The sequence below is a fragment of the Strongylocentrotus purpuratus genome, unplaced genomic scaffold, assembly GCF_000002235.5.
Source record: "Strongylocentrotus purpuratus isolate Spur 01 unplaced genomic scaffold, Spur_5.0 spur5_scaffold_6, whole genome shotgun sequence".
Lineage (NCBI taxonomy): Eukaryota > Metazoa > Echinodermata > Echinoidea > Camarodonta > Strongylocentrotidae > Strongylocentrotus > Strongylocentrotus purpuratus.
The window spans coordinates 15,924,059-15,942,061 of record NW_022145612.1 but is presented as its reverse complement, the minus strand read 5'-3'; the positions used below and the strand labels follow the sequence as shown (position 1 = coordinate 15,942,061).

General features: G+C 39.8%; 1 long non-coding RNA gene across 2 annotated transcripts; it reads right to left on the bottom strand.

The window, feature by feature from the left end:
• Positions 1-1,460: 1,460 nt before the first annotated feature.
• LOC105436988 lies at positions 1,461-10,130 on the bottom strand. Of its 2 annotated transcripts, XR_004061814.1 has the most exons (7): positions 9,992-10,130; positions 8,682-8,957; positions 5,847-5,908; positions 4,681-4,821; positions 4,086-4,228; positions 3,787-3,835; positions 1,461-2,204 (listed from the first exon to the last, which is right to left on the bottom strand). It is a non-coding gene; the product is annotated as an uncharacterized LOC105436988 (long non-coding RNA). The 2 variants fall into 2 exon arrangements; XR_004061813.1 differs by lacking the exon at positions 1,461-2,204 and having other exon boundaries at positions 3,430-3,835.
• Between the last annotated feature and the right edge of the window lie 7,873 nt (positions 10,131-18,003).

Below are 18,003 nucleotides of genomic sequence, written 5' to 3'. Positions count from 1 at the left end.
GTGATGATAAAATATCAAATTTGATTTTTCGTTTGCTTTTGTTTTAGCATTAATTAATAGTATTAGGTTATGCTTTACGGATTTCTCTTCCAATATTTACAAAAAACTCATTAAATTTATCAGCAATTTATTTTAAATCATAATGTATCACGACAATTTATTGATTATTATGTAAGGGTAATTCTTAATGCATTAACCAAGTACATCGCTTATAATATCCAAGGTATTTTTCATGTTTCCTTAAACCTATTTGGAATTTCAAATAGTAATAATTACTTTATGCTGATTTCCGGAATTTATTCCCATAATTTCGAACTCTATTATATTTCCTCTTATTCGTATCTCTATACAAAGAGGTCAATATATTCAAAGAGTAATAGAGTAAAAAATAAAATTACACTGATCACATCACTCTGCCCCATCCTGATATTTATCTTTAATCCTTCACAGAATGCAGGAAATGCATTAATTTGTTACAGAATGCCCTTTATGTCTACAACTGTATATGTACGTTGTGCTTCATATGTGATTTAAAGGGAAAGTCCACCCTGAAATTAAGTTAGTTTTAATAGGAGTAGAAAAATGAGAGAAACAAGTCAGTGAAAGTTTGAGCAAATTCCGATTAAAAATAAGGAAGTTAGGATTTTTTAAGTTGTGATCAATCAAACACAAATTGGCAACTCTATGACGTATCATGCGAGCTCAACTTCCATTTGCTCAGTACTAAAAAAATCTAAAATTTTCATTTTCCCTCAAGAAAAATTTCAACCATACATGCACCCTAAATATAATAATTGCAAATATGTTTCTATACTCCCCCTGCAAGGAACAAATATATATTCCGTCATCAATAACGAAGAAAACATGATTTTATGGAATATTATGCACAAAGCAAATGAAGGAGAGCTCGTATAATAAGTCACAGAGTTGCCAATTTGTATTTGATTGATCACAACTTCAATAATTCATAACTTTCTTATTTTCATTCAGAATTTGCTCAAATTTTCACTCACCTGATTTTCTCATTATTCTGCCTCTATCGAAACAAACTTATTTTGGGGGTCCGGGTGGACTTTCCCTTTAAGTTTGATTGGATATTGTTGTCAATGATCAAAAGTATATTTGTATACTTTTTTTTGGGGGGGGGGCACACCAAGCACTATGTACAATTTCTTCTCAATTCTTTCTCTTTCTGTCTCTCTCTCTCTCATGCAAACAAGAACATCCCCTCACTCTCTCTCTCTCTCTATTTCTATCGATCTCTCTGTCTATCTCTCTTTTTCTTTCTCCATTAAACACATCTCATAATCGTTTGTTAGCCCTCTTTTGCAGTTGCGTGTCTATCTTCTTGTCACATTAGTCATTTCCATTCTAGTACATTACTCTCTCGGACACATTTTTCCCATGAACAAATGTAACTATATAAGAATAAACGCTAAATAGCACAAAGCAATCAAATGTTAAGATGAACAATTCTGTCATGGTTATGACTGAATTTATTCCTTTGCAATATAACTGGAATCCTTTTTGTACAGTTCATTTTACAATTCCATGTACAATCATTCAAAATTGATCAATCATAATGAATCATGATTAAATATAAAAATTGGAACTTATCTGTAGCACATGCTCATGGCAGAAAGAACAACATGGTAGCTCTCAAAAGAAAGTTTTGTATTCTGCGTTGAATCTGTTCTAGCTCTAGTCAGCTTTTGTAGCATAGTTTTAAAAACTGTGCAGTAAGTTTACAAAAGAGAAAATACTTGAACAATATATCAGCATTATCAAAGGCAAATAAACAAAATTGTATGACAATAAGTGAAACTGTAGCACATGTTCATGGCAGAAATTACAACATGGTAGCTCTTAAAAGAACTTTGTGTATTCTGCAGTTAACGTACTGTGCAGTAAGTTAACATAAGAGAAAATACTTGAACAATATTTCAGCATTATCAAAGGCGATATAAAAAAAAAGTATGACAATAAGTGAAACTGTAGCACACGTTTATGGCAGAAAGTACAACATGGTAGCTCTTAAAAGAACTTTGTGTATTCTGCAGTTACCGTACTGTGCAGTAAGTTAACAAAAGAGAAAATACTTCAAAAATATTTCAGCATTATCAAAGGCGATACAAAAAAGTATGACAATAAGTGAAACTGTAGCAGCTGTTGGGATCTGCAATACGTTTCCTGGCTCTCTTATTCTGTATTAGAATAAACTAGATGGAATTTTGACTGCGCGCAGTCGAAAATGATGCCTCCGCCATAGAGCAATTTAAACAAGTTTGGAGTTTAAATCTCCATTGGTTCTTGAGATATCATGATAACAATCTCAATGTATGGAATTTCATAAGTTGACCTCTGTGACCCTTGACCTTTGACCTACGTGCTCCAAAATCTAATCAGATTGTCTTCCTATGGTGATACACACTATCATTAAGTTTGAAGTTTAAATCTCCAGTGGTTCTTGAGATATTATGATAACAATCTCAATGTATGGAATTTCATAAGTTGACCTCTGTGACCCTTGACCTTTGACCTACGTGCTCCAAAATCTAATCAGATCGTCTTTCTATGGTGATACATACTATCCTTAAGTTTGAAGTTTTTACATCTCCAGTGGTTCTTGAGATATCATGATAACAATCTCAATGTATGGAATTTCATAAGTTGACCTCTATGACCCTTGACCTTTGACCTACGTGCTCCAAAATGTAATCAGATTGTTTTCCTATAGTGATACACACTATCACTAAGTTTGAATTTTAAATCTCCAGTGGTTCTTGAGATATCATGATAACAATCTCAATGTATGGAATTTCATAAGTTGACCTCTGTGACCCTTAACCTTTGACATACGTGCTCCAAAATCTAATCAGATCGTCTTCCTATGGTGATACATACTATCCTTAAGTTTGAAGTTTAAATCTCAAATGGTTCTTGAGATATCGCGCTAACACACTCAATACAAGGAATTTCATAAGTTGACCTCTGTGACCTGTGACCTTTGACCTACGTACTCCAAAATCTAATCAGATCGTCTTCCTATGGTGATAAATACTATTCCCGAGTCTTAAGTTTAAATCTTAAATGGTTCTTGAGATATTGTGATAACGGTCAAACGGGACGGACGTACGGACGGACGTACGGACGGACGGACGGACGTACGGACGGACGGACGGACGGACGGACGGACGGACGGACGTACGGACGGACAACCCGAAAACATGATGCCTCCGGCACCACCTTCGGTGGCGGAGGCATAAAAATATAAAAGTGGTGGACAAAATATTAGTTTAACATATTCATGCTTTGAACTGTACAGAGTGCAAAATTCTATAAAAGTAAAAGTACTGGTGAAGGATGAAGGAGTCAACACTGCAGCAAGTCAATGTAAATGACTGTAACCTTGCAATCTGACTGGCATGCTTCTCTCCTTTTGCTTCTCCTCTCTTGCCTTGATTTAATGAACCAATACATTCACTCTCTCCCCTACCCCACCTTTAAACCCAGCCATCATCAAGAAATAAGGGAGTGAAAGAGAGAGAGAGAGAAAGAGAGATGGGAGGAGAAAGAAGAGAATTGCAGTACGTCTGCATGGTCATTTATCCCAGAACCCCTCCATCAGAGGGAAGCAGAGCAATTATTCCATTTACTCTGTCTAAAGAGATGTACACCAGCCATTTTCTGGTACAACAAAAATACATTTATCTTTTTCAAAGAAAATTCTCCACTCCCTGGGCAGAATTTGTAACAGGCAACCATTTTAAAGCTTCAGACTTTTACCTCACATTGTTCAGGACGTTCTCCAATATCTCTGTGTAGAAGCCACTCTCTGTAAAGTACACAAGAATAAACTTTCTGACATAGAAATGTAAAACCCATTTTTGAAGTAAATATTGTAGGAGAAATAAATGGTTCAAAAGTTAGCTTAAGAGGTTGTTGTTTTGATTAATGAATATTGTAGAGGTGTCTGCAACAGCATAATTCCAACAAACTGACTTATAATTCCTAAAGACAATGCCCACTGTAAACTACAAACTCAAATTGGTGACATTTGAGACATTAATATTTTTCAGTACTACCTTCACTGTCTGCTTGGATAACTTGAAACTATGTCAACTGTCTCCTGCACTTCGATTGCTAAGGGAACAACCGTCATCAATTCCAGAACTGTGTCGATCGCTGGATGATCTTCTGAAAACCTCTCCGGAATTTGAAGTAGATGCTATGGTAGTAAAAATATGTAAAGCCAGGAATAATATTATAAAGAGAGCACTGTAATATTTTGTAATATAGTTAGCATGATACCTTCATCTTTCAGCTTTGCCGCAGTCAAAACTTAAATATACCGGTACCCATAACCAGGGGAGTGCCACTTACATTCTTTTTTGAGAACTTTTTGAACATATCCTGAAATTGTCATGGCAGCAATGACTTTAAAGTTAACGGTTTTATTGTTTTTGTGATTTTAAAAAATTATCAGGGGGGGGCAGATACTTTTAACTATTGCAACATCTTCAAAAAATGCAAGCAAACTAGCAGAAACAGCTTAAGGAATAATGTAACAATTATCATGGATTTATAACTTCTTTTTGACCATATCAATACTGTATAAGGGCTTTACGATAATTTATAAGGCATTTTTAGTGAAATCAACATAACGCTAGTTTAACTTACAGCATAGTTATTGTGGTTTGCACATGGTTCGTCCTCTTTGAAGTGGTGTTCACACAGGGAAACAAGACACTGGGAGCATGTACTAAACACTTCATGTAAACATATGAAATGTTGACACATTTGAACTTCAATGAGGCATGTCTATGAATAAAAAGAGAACGTTACAAAAATATAGAAAACAAAGAAAAACTTGAATATCACTTCATCAACTATCTCAGTCTGGTTTATTAATAGGACTAAATAACTAATATCATCGGTGGGGTGACAAAACCTTGTATCTCAAAAATCATGAATTTTCAGGAGAACGAAAAAACTTTCCTGTCTCAACAAATTTATTGCTGTGACACCGTCTTTTCTTTTTAAAACTGGAATATTTATACAATTTGTAATGTCATTGTTGAAATACAGTAAAATAATAGGTTTTATATTTAAAAGTGAGTTACAAGGTTTTTGCGTTTATCTACATTGAGATACAAGTTTTTAGTTTTTATTCAAATTGAGATACGAGTTCTTACTTTCAACTCTGAATGAGTTACGAGTATTTGGTTGAATAAGTTACGAGGATTTGAATACACTAACTTGGGTACTGTTAGGCCGTGTGTGAGTTACGAGAAAAAGGGATTACGTATCTTATGTTACGAGGTTTTGTCAGTGCAGCTTCAAAGGGGGTTAAAGTTACGAGGTTTAGTTTAAGGGTGTTTGTGTGGAATTTGTAAAAAAACAGAGAAGGCGTTCCATGGATTTATCAGGTGGTGTCGTAGGCCATTAGGTACACAAATTGAGATACAAGGTTTTGTCACCCCACTGACGATATATTTAACTTTACTAAATTGAAAATTTGATGAAAACTTTTTTCAAAAATGACACTTACTGCATATGAATAAAAGCTAACAATGATCATCAAATAATTTTGGAAAGTATGTAAGCCAACAATGTTTCTTCGTGACATTACTTTTCATTGCTTTACATCTCCATCATAAAGCCTACCGACACTCGGTTGATCTCGTATAGGTCCATGATGTACAATGAAAATTGTTCAGAAATATTCATTTAGAAATCATGATACTGTATAGCATTTCAGTTCAATGATTGCTGTCATATTGTTATCAAACCAAACAGAATAGTATGTAGGCCAACAATGTTTCATCAATAGTATCATACATTACCTGTCATTGTGACCCGACATCTCCAACGTCAAGCCTTGGTTGATCTGGTAGAGGTCCATGGTCTACAATGAAAATAATTCAGAAATATTCATTTAGAAATCATGATACTGTCAGGGGCGTCGCTAAACCTTCTTCAGTGGGGGGGGGGGGGGTTGTAGAGGCCAATGATTACCGACAAAACTAGCCACCAATTACCGACAAAATTAAATGTCCCAATATCTACAAATTTAACCCTATAAACCTGGGGTCAAAATCTAAATTGTTTTTCATATGAACTATCTATAGTACTTGTGTATGCGCAAATGGTCATTTTCATCAACGACATAAATATACGAATTATTTCGTCAACTAATTCGGTTGTCACATCCCGCCGTACTTGCAAGTGCGTGCTGTCTACGTGCAAAAACGTGTGCAAAATTTGGGTATCGGTACGTGGTGAGTACCGCCTCCGTACGGATTTGGGAGCACGCAGACACACCGTAGCACCTTTTAGGGAGGGGCGGTAGTGGGCAAGCGTATCATTTTTAATTGGGGGTGGGTGATACGCCTTAGAAAGCTTAGACGTTTCCTTAAATTATTAAGAAAATATGACTATTTATTGTACCATCCTCGACTGTTAATCTGTGTCTGAATTCAGTTTCTCCACCTTCCGCGGAAGCTTTGACGTTTCATTAAATTATGAGAAAAGCAGACGATTCGGTGTACTGTTCTCGACTCTTAATCCTTATCTGAATTCAGTTCTCCCCCTCCCGCGCGAAGCGCCGAAATTTTGATGTTTCATTTAATTATTAGAGAAAGTAGACGATTCGTTGATATGCTCGACTCTTAATCCTTGTTTGAATGAAGTTTCCCCCGCTCGCGTGAAGCTTGGTAGTTTTGAAGTTTCATTAAATTATTAGAGAAAGAAGACGAATAGTTGGGCGTTTTTTACTCTTAATAAGCCCTAATTGTCTGAATTCAGTTTCCTCCTTTAACGCGAAGCGCGAAAGCTTTGACATTTCCTTAAATTAATAGAGAAAGCAGACGATTTGTTGTACCCGGCGTTTGCGACTCTTAATCTGAATTCAGTTTCATTTTTTACTCTTAATAAGCCCTAATTGTCTGAATTCAGTTTCCTCCTTTAACGCGAAGCGCGAAAGCTTAGACGTTCCCTTAAATTATTCGAGAAAACAGACGATTAGTTGTACCGTTTTCGACTCTTAATAAGCCCTATTCGTCTGAATTCAGTTTCCCCCTCACGCGCAAAGCGCGGAAGCTTTGAAGTTTCCTTTAATTTTTAGAGAAAGCAGATGATTTGTTGTACCGTTTTCTACTCTTTATAAGCCCTATTTGTCTGAATTCAGTTTCCCCCTCACGCGCAAAGCGCGGAAGCTTTGAAGTTTCCTTTAATTTTTAGAGAAAGCAGATGATTTGTTGTACCGTTTTCTACTCTTTATAAGCCCTATTTGTCTGAATTCAGTTTCCCACCCTCGCGCGAAGCGCGGAAGCTTTGACATTTCCTTAAAGACCGTCAATACTACTGGGCCAGAAGGGATTAGACCACACAGCGAGGTCACTTAGAGGTGGCTATTTCATTAACTCTCAACTAACATAAGAAAAAGAGGATCATGGGGGACCAACAGGCACCGATTGGGGAAGTTTTCTATAAAGAGGGAGCAAGTAGCTACAGGTAGGACAGTGGGGCTTTACATTATTAGATAAAGCAGACAATTTGTTGTACCGTTCACGACTCTTAACCCTAATTTGTCTGAAATCAGTTTCCCTCCTCCTGCACTTTCGCGCGGAAGTTTTGACGTTTCCTTAAATTATGAGAAAAGCAGACGATTCGTTGTACTATTCTCGACTCTTAATCCTTTTCTAAATTTGGTTGTCCCCCCTCCCGCGCAAATCGCGGAAGCTTAGACGTTTCCTTAAATTATTAGATAAAGAGGACGATTCGTTCTACCGTTCTCGACTTGTCTAAATTAAGTTTTCCCTCTCGCGCAAAGCGCAGAATTTTTGGCGTTTCATCAAAATATAGAGAAAGGAAGACGATTCGTTGTACTATTGCTGACTCTTTATCCTTGTTTGAATTTAGTTTCCCCGAAAATTTTAAACCTCTGATTTCTTTAGCTGATATTATAGGAAAGTGAACTTCTAGAAAATACAAGTTTTGTAGTCGTAGTCACTCTCGAAGTCATCGCAGCGGATAAAAAGTCACATTTCGTAGAGAAAAAAACTTGTAGCTGACCGACAATATAAACCTCACCGACTTCAAACTTCTGCATTGATATAGTACACGAGGATCGAGCAAGAATACCGACACAGCTGACCCGACACAGTAACATATTTACTCATGTCTTTCTTGCTCCCTCGACGAGACGACTCCACCCAACAACCCCCTCTTTCTTTTACTCCCACTCCTCCTCTCTCAGGCTCTTATCTCCCCTCTCTCTCCTCTCTTTCACCCGTGTTTCTTTTGTTTCCCCCTTTTTTGTTTGTTTCTGTCTTCTCCTTCTTTTCTCTTTTTTCCTCTCCTCCCTCTTTTTCTTTTTTCTCTTTCTTTCTTCTCTTTTTTTCCATTTCTTTCCTCTCTTTTCCTTTTCTTGTTTTTCTTTTCTTTCCCTCACTTTTTTCCCCTCCCACTTTTCTCTTTTTTCACGAGGGCAGCGCAATTTTACCGACAATATCCTGACAGGTGGGGGGGGGGGGGTGTCGCGTCCCCCCCCCCCCCCTTTGGAGACGCCCCTGGATACTGTATAGCATTTCAGTTCAATGATTGCTGTCATATTGTTATCAAACCAAAAAGAATAGTATGTAGGCCAACACTGTTTCATCAATAGTATCATACATTACCTGTCATTCTGACACCGACACCGACATCTCCAACGTCAAGCCTTGGTTGATCTGGTATGCTGTCATCATCACTTTCCTCAGACTCATCATCCACTGACAGGACAACTCCCTCCCATCTCCTGCCTTTCCAAGGCATGAAGACTTTTGTCCCTTTTATTGGAATACAGGGACATTGAATCTATCTCCATACACTACCACGTTTTTTGGAGCCATCTTTTTTCCACTGAACAAGCAATTCTCTTGTTGGCTCCATGCTGCAGCCTACCTGTGCAAATCCTGACAAAGTGAGGGAAACAAAAGGGTTACATTAATTTGACTGAAAGTAGATCTAATCCAACTTACAAGCTACTTTACAATTGACCGTCCCCAATACTTGTAGCGGAAAGTAGAAACTTGAGTTCTAGACATGCAACTATCATTTGAGATTGCCCTTGATTAAGTTTGAACAAAGCCACTAAAAGACAAAGGTATCAAAATTCAAACCATTCTCCTTTCATATCTGTAGACTAGAGTCTACTATCATTTTTGCAAATTTAATTTGAACAATAAAAAGTATTAGACCTCTAGAGTCTAGAATCTGCTTGCACTGTTGCAATTGGTATAATAATACCTGAATACGGTATACTAATAACAATCTGGCATTTATTTAACTAATTTTGTAGATCTACGCTAAGCATGCTTTCAAATTTCAATCCGTACCACTGTCTTTACAAATTGTTGTCTTGTCTCGTCTTTCCATGAGCGAAAAAACAGTGAAATGATTATCACGGCACATAGATCTATAGATTGACGACTACTCCTACATACTGTACATGTATCTTGATCTAACTGAACAACCTCACACAAACAACATCACATCCCGCACCCAACTCTACCGGAACTGACGTTTTCCCTCGGGACAGCTAGTAACTGCGTGGAACGCACTTTCGAAAATCACCCTTGACTTGGGGCTTGATGCTAGTTGCTAGACCTAGATCTACTTCATATTTGGAGGCCTTCAACTTCAAGGGAGCGCTTCCATTGCAACCCACTCCAGCAAAGCATAGAGTCAATGCCACTCAACATCCACCCCAGCACAGAGAGTCAATGATAATGCGTAATGACTCTACTTGCCCGTGATACCATATAAATCAATACATGGGGCAACGTATTAATTATCATCATTATACATCGCATTTTTACCCGATAAAATCAAAATATTCTAAAGACCTTATCAGAATGTAATCAGTGTGACCAAATATATCAAATCTTCCAGATAATTTGACATTTACAACACGTTATTTAAAAGAAGAAGCAGTTATTTTGCTTACCACAGGCCTAGCAGACGTCAGCTTCGCGATAACGCCCTTCTGCTTTGATCAAAATTTACGCTCGCGCCTAATATGCAAAGGGCGTAGAGGGCTTACGCCCTTCTGCTTAGCGCGATATCTGACAGTTTGTGCTAACGCCCTTTTACTACTGTCGATTACGTAATCATTTACTTCGTTTTATGCCATCTCGATCACATCATTTGAAAGAGCTTTGAAAACTCTATTAAATGACATGAAATATCAAAAATCGATTTTTGACCTGAAATTCGAGCTAACGCCCTTCTGCCAGCCGTGCGACGAATAGTTCAACGGCTTGATAAAATTCTCTAAAAATAGACATGGTGGTAGTGGTTATTTTACCTGACTGCTAAGAAAGCATAAGTAAGTAATAAGCAACCAGACGGTCGACGGCTTTAAGGTCCTCTCCGAGGGACCTGGTAATGAGGTTTTATGCCTTACCAAAGGGCATTAGCGCATCGCCTTGGTTTCGAACCCGGGTCACTGGATTACGAGATTACTGCTCTATATACCGACTGAGCTATCGCGCCCCCTGTTACATTTCAGTTAATTTCCAACAACTCTCAAATTTGTTATCAAGCAAATCCTTCACCCACTACATTTTCCAACATGTTAGATTATGGATGATTGAAGATGAGGGAGGATAATGCAATCAAAGCTTCTTTCTATTTTGTTGCACAGTGTACTGCAGCATATTATGTAAATGAGCCCGCTTTCACCAGCTTTTGTTGGAAGTTTGGAACTCTCAGTAGGATGTTTAAGAAGATATTTCAAAATTATCATACAATGAAGCCCTATAATGTGATCTATTTGCAGAGCCCCCGGAAGCTCGGAGGTTTTAGGTATTACGGCCAGATGAGCATCCAGGGGCTCGCCGTAGGGCCCTTGGTGGGATCCAAGGGGCAGAGCCCCGGAAGCTCAGGGGTTTTAGGTATTTAATTATGGTTAGATAAGCATTCAGGGGCCCTCTTTAGGGCCCTTGGTGGCGTTTAGGAGGCGGAGCCCCCATAAGCTCAGGGGTTTTAGGCATTTAATTACGGCCAAATAAGCATATTTTAATACCTCATTTTAACATTGGCAGGTCATTCATTTTTGTTCTCTCTCTTTTTTTCTTTTGCTCTTTAACATCCATTTTAAAAAAATGTGGGGGCGCTGGAGCCCCCAAGTCCCGACGTTCTGCAGGCCCTGACATATAGGCTTCTAAATAAGAAAATTTTTCGCCCGATTGTAAACTTGGGAATTTGGGATTGTCCAACCAACGCATAAAAAGGTACAATTTACACCCAAAAATGAGAAAAAATACCGGAAAATCATGTCATTTCAAGCAACATTTGTAAATCACTGGTATCGAATTAGAAATACACTCCCATCAGTATGCCAGTGTTCAGGGGCTCATGTCTTCTCACCACTATAATATTAAAAACACACGCTTTCCCATCCTCTCACAATATTTCAACGATAGCCGCGTATCGCTATTACAAAAAGCCTTCATAATTATATAGGCCTATAGGGGCATGTGGAATGTATAGGAGATTTTAATTCCTGTTAAATTTCCTTTTCTTTGAATGGAATATATTTTGTATGTGATTCAATTCGGGTTTTAATGTTTTAATGTTCTTATTGGTTAAAAAAATACAAACCATCTTTACTCCTTAACTGTTTTTTTTTAAAGGATGGGGGGTTCTTGGAGGCGAAACTGCCTTTGCCCCCCCCCCCCCCCCCCCCCCCCCCACTTCCGGTGCCTATGCATACATGGATGAATTTGTGTAGAATACAGCATGGGACAGGCCTACTTCCTGGTATACAATAAGCAGGGCTGTCAACCCTCCCGCGTTAGTCTCACGCCACCACGCTCATTCTCCCGCCGTCCCACTCCCACCAGCTCGCACCGGGAGACTCCCGCCACCACGCCCTTCCTCCCGCTCTCTCGCTTCGATGTAGAATCTCCCGGTTTATGAAAAAACCTCCCGACAAACATATGATAACTACAATTTTACCTTTTTTCTTTGCTCAAGGGGGGGGGGGAGTAGTGGGCACTTTTTTTCTTCATATTATTTGACTCTACTACAACCCCCCCCCCCCCCCCCACCGTTGAGGAAAACAAATGTTTGCATACGATCTCCCTCGAAGCGTTGACAGCCCTGCAATGAGCTTGGTGGGAATTCGACATATTGGGAAAAGAAATGCGACCGAGGAAAAGGTGAATGAATATTATACTAACTATGCTTTTAGAAGAACAGCTGATATCCATGATTCAGATTGGTAGAGCAAAAGTGTGAGGATGATAATAAATGTAGTCTATACTTTGATCCAGTGCGTGAGAAAACTAGGAATGGCCCATGATTTGTGCTTTTAATGTCCCGTGTAGATATTACCCTTCTTTCCTCAATCCTCGCAGAAGCTTTTTGTCACCAATTATTTCTTCCAAGGTCAATGCATGTGAGGAAGAACGTTCAAATACGCTGGAAAATGTCGACAAACACCGAATTACAAGTCAAACAGGAGACACTATACGATGATTCCTACTCATGATAACAAGTGGACAAATCAGAATTATATGCATGCAACGTGAAAGTTTATATCCAGCAAAATATGTTGTACCACCATGAAGCTACTAGCTCCTAAACGAATCTGTTACCATGTATAAAAGAAAAAATAACCGTTCCTGATGCATTGATTCGTTGACATTAAATGACGCGCCTGTCTGCAAAGTACTGTAACGAACCAGTCTGTTACAATTAGTTATCTTGCAGAAAACGTAGAGGGCGTAGTAAGCTTTTGGGGCCTACGGAGGACATACTGTGTATGATCGAATCTCTTTGTTTGGGGCGAAAGAGCTCAGAGCGCGATTACGGACGCACCATGCGTAAAGCAGGTCTCGGAGACTATAGATAGCAGTATTTCACGGTGAATTCGTCACCTCGACACTGGCTCTCGTCTTGGTCAGATGGCGAACTTTCCACTTTACTCCAATTGAGCTAAAATAAGGAAAAGGATTGGAAGCGAGAAATAGAGTTCCTACAAAAGGCAATCCCTGCCTTTACAACTTGTTGAGATTAATCCAGGTAATTGGTGTCGGTGTTAACTATGATAACGTGTTGGAGAGTTGACTTATGTTTGTATTAATGAAGTATACAGTTAAACAATCCACCGTTTCATAACGTGTAATTAGTTGAGTCTCCATAGACTGATGTAATATAACACAGGCGCGTAGCCAGGGGGGCGGTGGGGGCGGTCGCCCCCCCCCCCCCCCCCAAAAAAAAAAAAAAACGCCGGCCAGAAAAAAAAAAAGAGAGAGAAAGAGAAGAAAAAAAGGAAGAGGACGTAGGAAGAAAAAGGGAAAAGGAGTCGAGAACGGTACAACGAATCGTCTTCTTTCTCTAATAATTTGATAAAACGTCAAAGCTTCCGAGCTTCGCGCGAAAAGGGGGAAATTGAGTTCAAATTATGGATTAAGAGTCGAGAACGGAACAACGAATCGTCTTCTTTCTCTAATAATTTAATGAAACTTCAAAGCTTCCGCGCTTTGAAAGAGGGGGACTGAATACAGATAAGGATTAAGGGTCGGAAAAGGTACACTGACGAATCGTCTTCTTTGTCTAATAATACGTCATAGCTTCGCGCAGGAGGAGGGGGGAGGGGGGAACTGAATTCAGACAAGGATTAAGAGTCGAGAACGGAGCTTCGAGTCGTCTTCTTTCTCTAATAATTTAATGAAACTTCAAAGTTCAGATAAGGATTAAGGGTAGAAAGGTACAACGAATCATCTTCTTTGTCTAATAATACGTCAAAGGTACAACGAATCATCTTCTTTGTCTAATAATACGTCAAAGGTACAACGAATCATCTTCTTTGTCTAATAATACGTCAAAGCTTCCGCGCTATGCGCATGAGGGGCGGACTGAATTCAGACAAGGATTATGAGTCGAGAAAGGCACAAGAATCGTCTTCTTTCAAAACTCACCCCTCCCTGCACCCACCCCCCTAGGGAGCGCGCTATGCGCGCTCTTTTAGTGATTCGCACGCTTCGCGTGCTCCCTACCGCCCCCCCCCCCTAAAATGAAATCCTGGCTACGCGCTTGATATAACCCTCTCATAGAGAATACACGTCCAGCGCTATCCAAAACACCTCTCATCTCCACACTCATATACTTTGGGAAAACGGAGCCACGTCCGGGCCTCTAAACTACAAGCCAAATAGAAACCGCTCGCATTAGTCAGACTGGCAAACTCTTCGTCAGATGACGGTGATAGGGGCAAGGGACAGGCCAGCCCTCCAGCATCCAGGACCCGTTCTAAGATGGAGGGCCGTAACAGTACAGTGGCGTTTTCGAGTTAAAAAGCGAAAGCATGCATGAATTATTTTGATATCCTGATGAAAAAGTCTGAATGTTGACTGCACCCACGCTCTGCCCGGCGAAATATAGAACGTTAAATTTCATTTTTACTTTTCTGATGTAGGCCTCATATCGATGGATGGCAAGTATTTATTTAGGGATCAATAATAGTTGAGGAGCTAACCAAGCATGCACACTATGAACGTGACTAACAATTAAGAAAGCGGACAAAATATACAGTTCCTCAAGTAGACAAAGGAACATCCCTTCACTGCTATTATGTAAGAAGATTATGCAAGTGACACCTGTTCTACACATTTTTACTTAATAGCAGTGAAGGGATGTTCCTTTGTCTGCATGAGGAACTGTATATTATGTCCGCTTTCTTTGTCAGTCATGTTCATAGTGGCACCTATATACAAATTATTATTTTCGCCTTAAATGCGTTTCACTTTAATTAAAACAGACTAGTAACCTGGTATGTATACGGTATGTCCTATTGGTATATGGTATGTCCTATTGAATGGAGCAGGAACATGGACAATAAGCAAGGCCATAGAAAATAGAATAACATCTTTTGAAATGTTTTGGGTTTACGGAAGAATGATGAAAAAAATCCTGGAAACGAATGAAAACCAACAAAGAGATATTGCACATGGCAGGGCGTAAACAAAATTGCACTGGTAGGATCAGTTAAGGAGAGAAAAGTCAAATGCTTTGGTCATGTTAAAAGGCACCAATTAAAGCCTCTTTAAAGGATGTGTTGGAGGGAAGAGCGGAGGAACTAAACCGTGAGGGGACCTAGAATCAACCGGGAAGAGAATGTCAAGAACTGATGGGAGTGGACTAAAACTACAAAAGAAATGGAGAGATGTTGCAATCAGGGAGGTGATAGGAAGGAGTGGAATCAAGCCGCTCTCCTTTGACCCCGCATGCTCCAGGCCGCCGAAAAGTTATGCGCTAATCTGCGACTGTTGACCAGGTGGTGAGATAAAAGAGCGCACGAAATATCAGGATTTTGAATTCTTACATCAGAAAATGGTTTCCCAGCAAATGTTCGCTGTCCCTTTCAATAATTTCTCATTAATAAATGAGTAGAACAAGCGAACTCCGCCCTTCCTATAATTTGTGTGCTAGCCGGAGTTGGTAAAAGAAAAATTTGATCCTGACAAAAAGTCAATATTTTAGGATAATGCGCTTATTTTCGGATGTTTCAATGTCCCGTCATTTAATCCATGATTTACAATCTTCGATAACTTTAAGTTTGCCGGGAAGTTTGCTAATGCGTGTTTTCGCGTTTTTTTTGTGTGTGTATTTTTGCAGTTGGAAAAAGGATGAAATTACACAAGTTTGTGTTCGCTTGTTCTACTCATTACACATTCAACAATTGATGAGAAATCAGTGAAAGGGACAGCGAACAAGTTGCGATACCATTTTCTGATGTAGGAATTCTAAATCCTGATATTTCTTGCGCTCGTTTATCTCACCACCTGGTCAACAGTTGTAGATTAGTGCATAACCTTTCGGCGGCTTGGAGCATGGGGAGAGCGGCTTGACTCTACTCCTTCTTTATCACTTTCCTGGATAGATAGAGAAATTACATTAAATCGATACCCATGGACTCGTATTCTACTATCTATATAAACCCTACGGCGGGTTTTGATTTTTGTTTAAATCAGATTTAACAAAGGGGTTCTTAGTCCGAGATCTATAAGATCTAAGATTTCGACCCTGGATCAGATTTAAATGAATAGCCCGGTTTACAAACATACTCAATTTAATGTATATTCGATGATGTTTGAAGGTTTGCATGGTGGTATGAATAATCACGGTAGAGGTTTACGGTACACCATGTGTAAAGTCCTAGAGGGACTAAGGAAAGTGGATAGAAAATAGAAGTGAAAATAGAAAGGCGAGAAAGTGGAGGTTGGAAGGAAGAGTATCTTTCAGAAGTGAGTATATAGTCCTGAAAAGGACTGTAAACCAGAAAGTTGTAGATAGGATGAGAGGTTTGAGTAGAAGACTGGATTGAGTTGGAGAGCTGAGTAGAGTTGCAGAGCAGGAGCAGGAGAGTAGACTCGACGTTTCGGACAGGTTGACTGTCCGTCTTCGTTGTTGTTGTTTTTTGTTGTAATGGCAATCAGTCAAGACCTGACTATTATCACCAACGCCTTTCTTTTTAATATTAATTTCTTTCTTTCTCTTTTTTTTTTTTTCTCTTCAGGAGTGAGTGTTCGCTATATATGCGTGCGGCGGTCCTTATAATGGCGTGAGTGCGGACTTGGGGGAAAGCACTGGGCCGGCGGGCTCGGCGGGTTGGCAGGTAGCTGTCGGTGGTGGCGCTCGGTTGCGTGAATTGGCGGGAAACGAGTGGGCGGCGGTTATGCGGACGTCGTGTGGTTGGTGTCGGCGGAGTAGCGGGCGGTGTGTCGGCTGATGAGTGGGTGTATCGATCGGCGGTGAGGACAGCTATTAGTGGTGTCGCTCTGTGTGTGTTGGTCGGCGGTTTCGTCGGCGTAGGTTGTAGCGAGGTGTGGGCGTGGTCGGTGCTTGTGTGGGTGAAGTGGCTAGTTGAGAACGTGTAGTGCTTGTTTGAGTAGGAGTGGTTGGGTGGTTGCAGGTGGTGTTTGGGCTGACGGATGGATGGATAGGTGACGTGTTGGTGGTTGGCGTGCTGGTTGTGGAGTTGGTTGAAGATTGGTCGGAAGTAGAATGGTGAGGAAGGATTGGGTGCCAGATGCTGTTGATGTGAAGGCCTGGGTCTTGGGGTACGGTGTTGTGTTGGTGGATCTCGATGGCTTCTCGGACCCTAATTCGTGTGTGCAATGTCGGATGGTGGTGATGAGGTGACTTTTATCCCAGTGAATGCGGTGGAGCTCTTGTTGTGCGTGCTTGACGATGGCTGACTTGTCCCAGTCGCTGCGTCGGTGGTGGGTCTTGTGTTCTTTGAGTCGGGTGTCGACTTTTTTTCAGGACTATACTCACTTCTGAAAGATACTCTTCCTTCCAACCTCCACTTTCTCGCCTTTCTATTTTCACTTCTATTTTCTATCCACTTTCCTAGTCCCTCTAGGACTTTACACATGGTGTACCGTAAACCTCTACCGTGATTAATGTATATTGTTTTAAGAAAGGTTAATTGTTCTTGACAAGTAGAACGCTTGCTCGAAATAGCAATAAGTAATGTATGCAGCCTGGATTATAAATAGTTTAATAATATGTTAATGGAATACCTCGTAACCAAGTCCCCAGAAAAGAGACATCCACAAATTTGAATAGGCCTATGTTAATAAACCGGTTTATAAGTAGAATACGGACCATGTACTGTCATACATTTTGAATAGACACTCGGTCCCTCGCTGCTCATCAATTAGTTATCCAGATATTGTAAAATTTAAATTTGACGTATGCTTTCCAAAGGCTTCCCTTTCTCTCTCTCTTTTTCTCTCTCGGTCAGTCTCTCTGAACCCCCCCCCCCCCCCCCCCTCTCTCTCTCTCTCTCTCTCTCTCTCCCTTTCTCTTTTGGTCTCTCTCACGACTTGGCAAGATACGGACGTGTCTTGATCCAACAAACAAGCAACCACATACAAAGTTATGAAAAATAGCAACAAAACAAGTTTTTATTAAAAACATATGTAGGTTTTACAAAACAAAAAG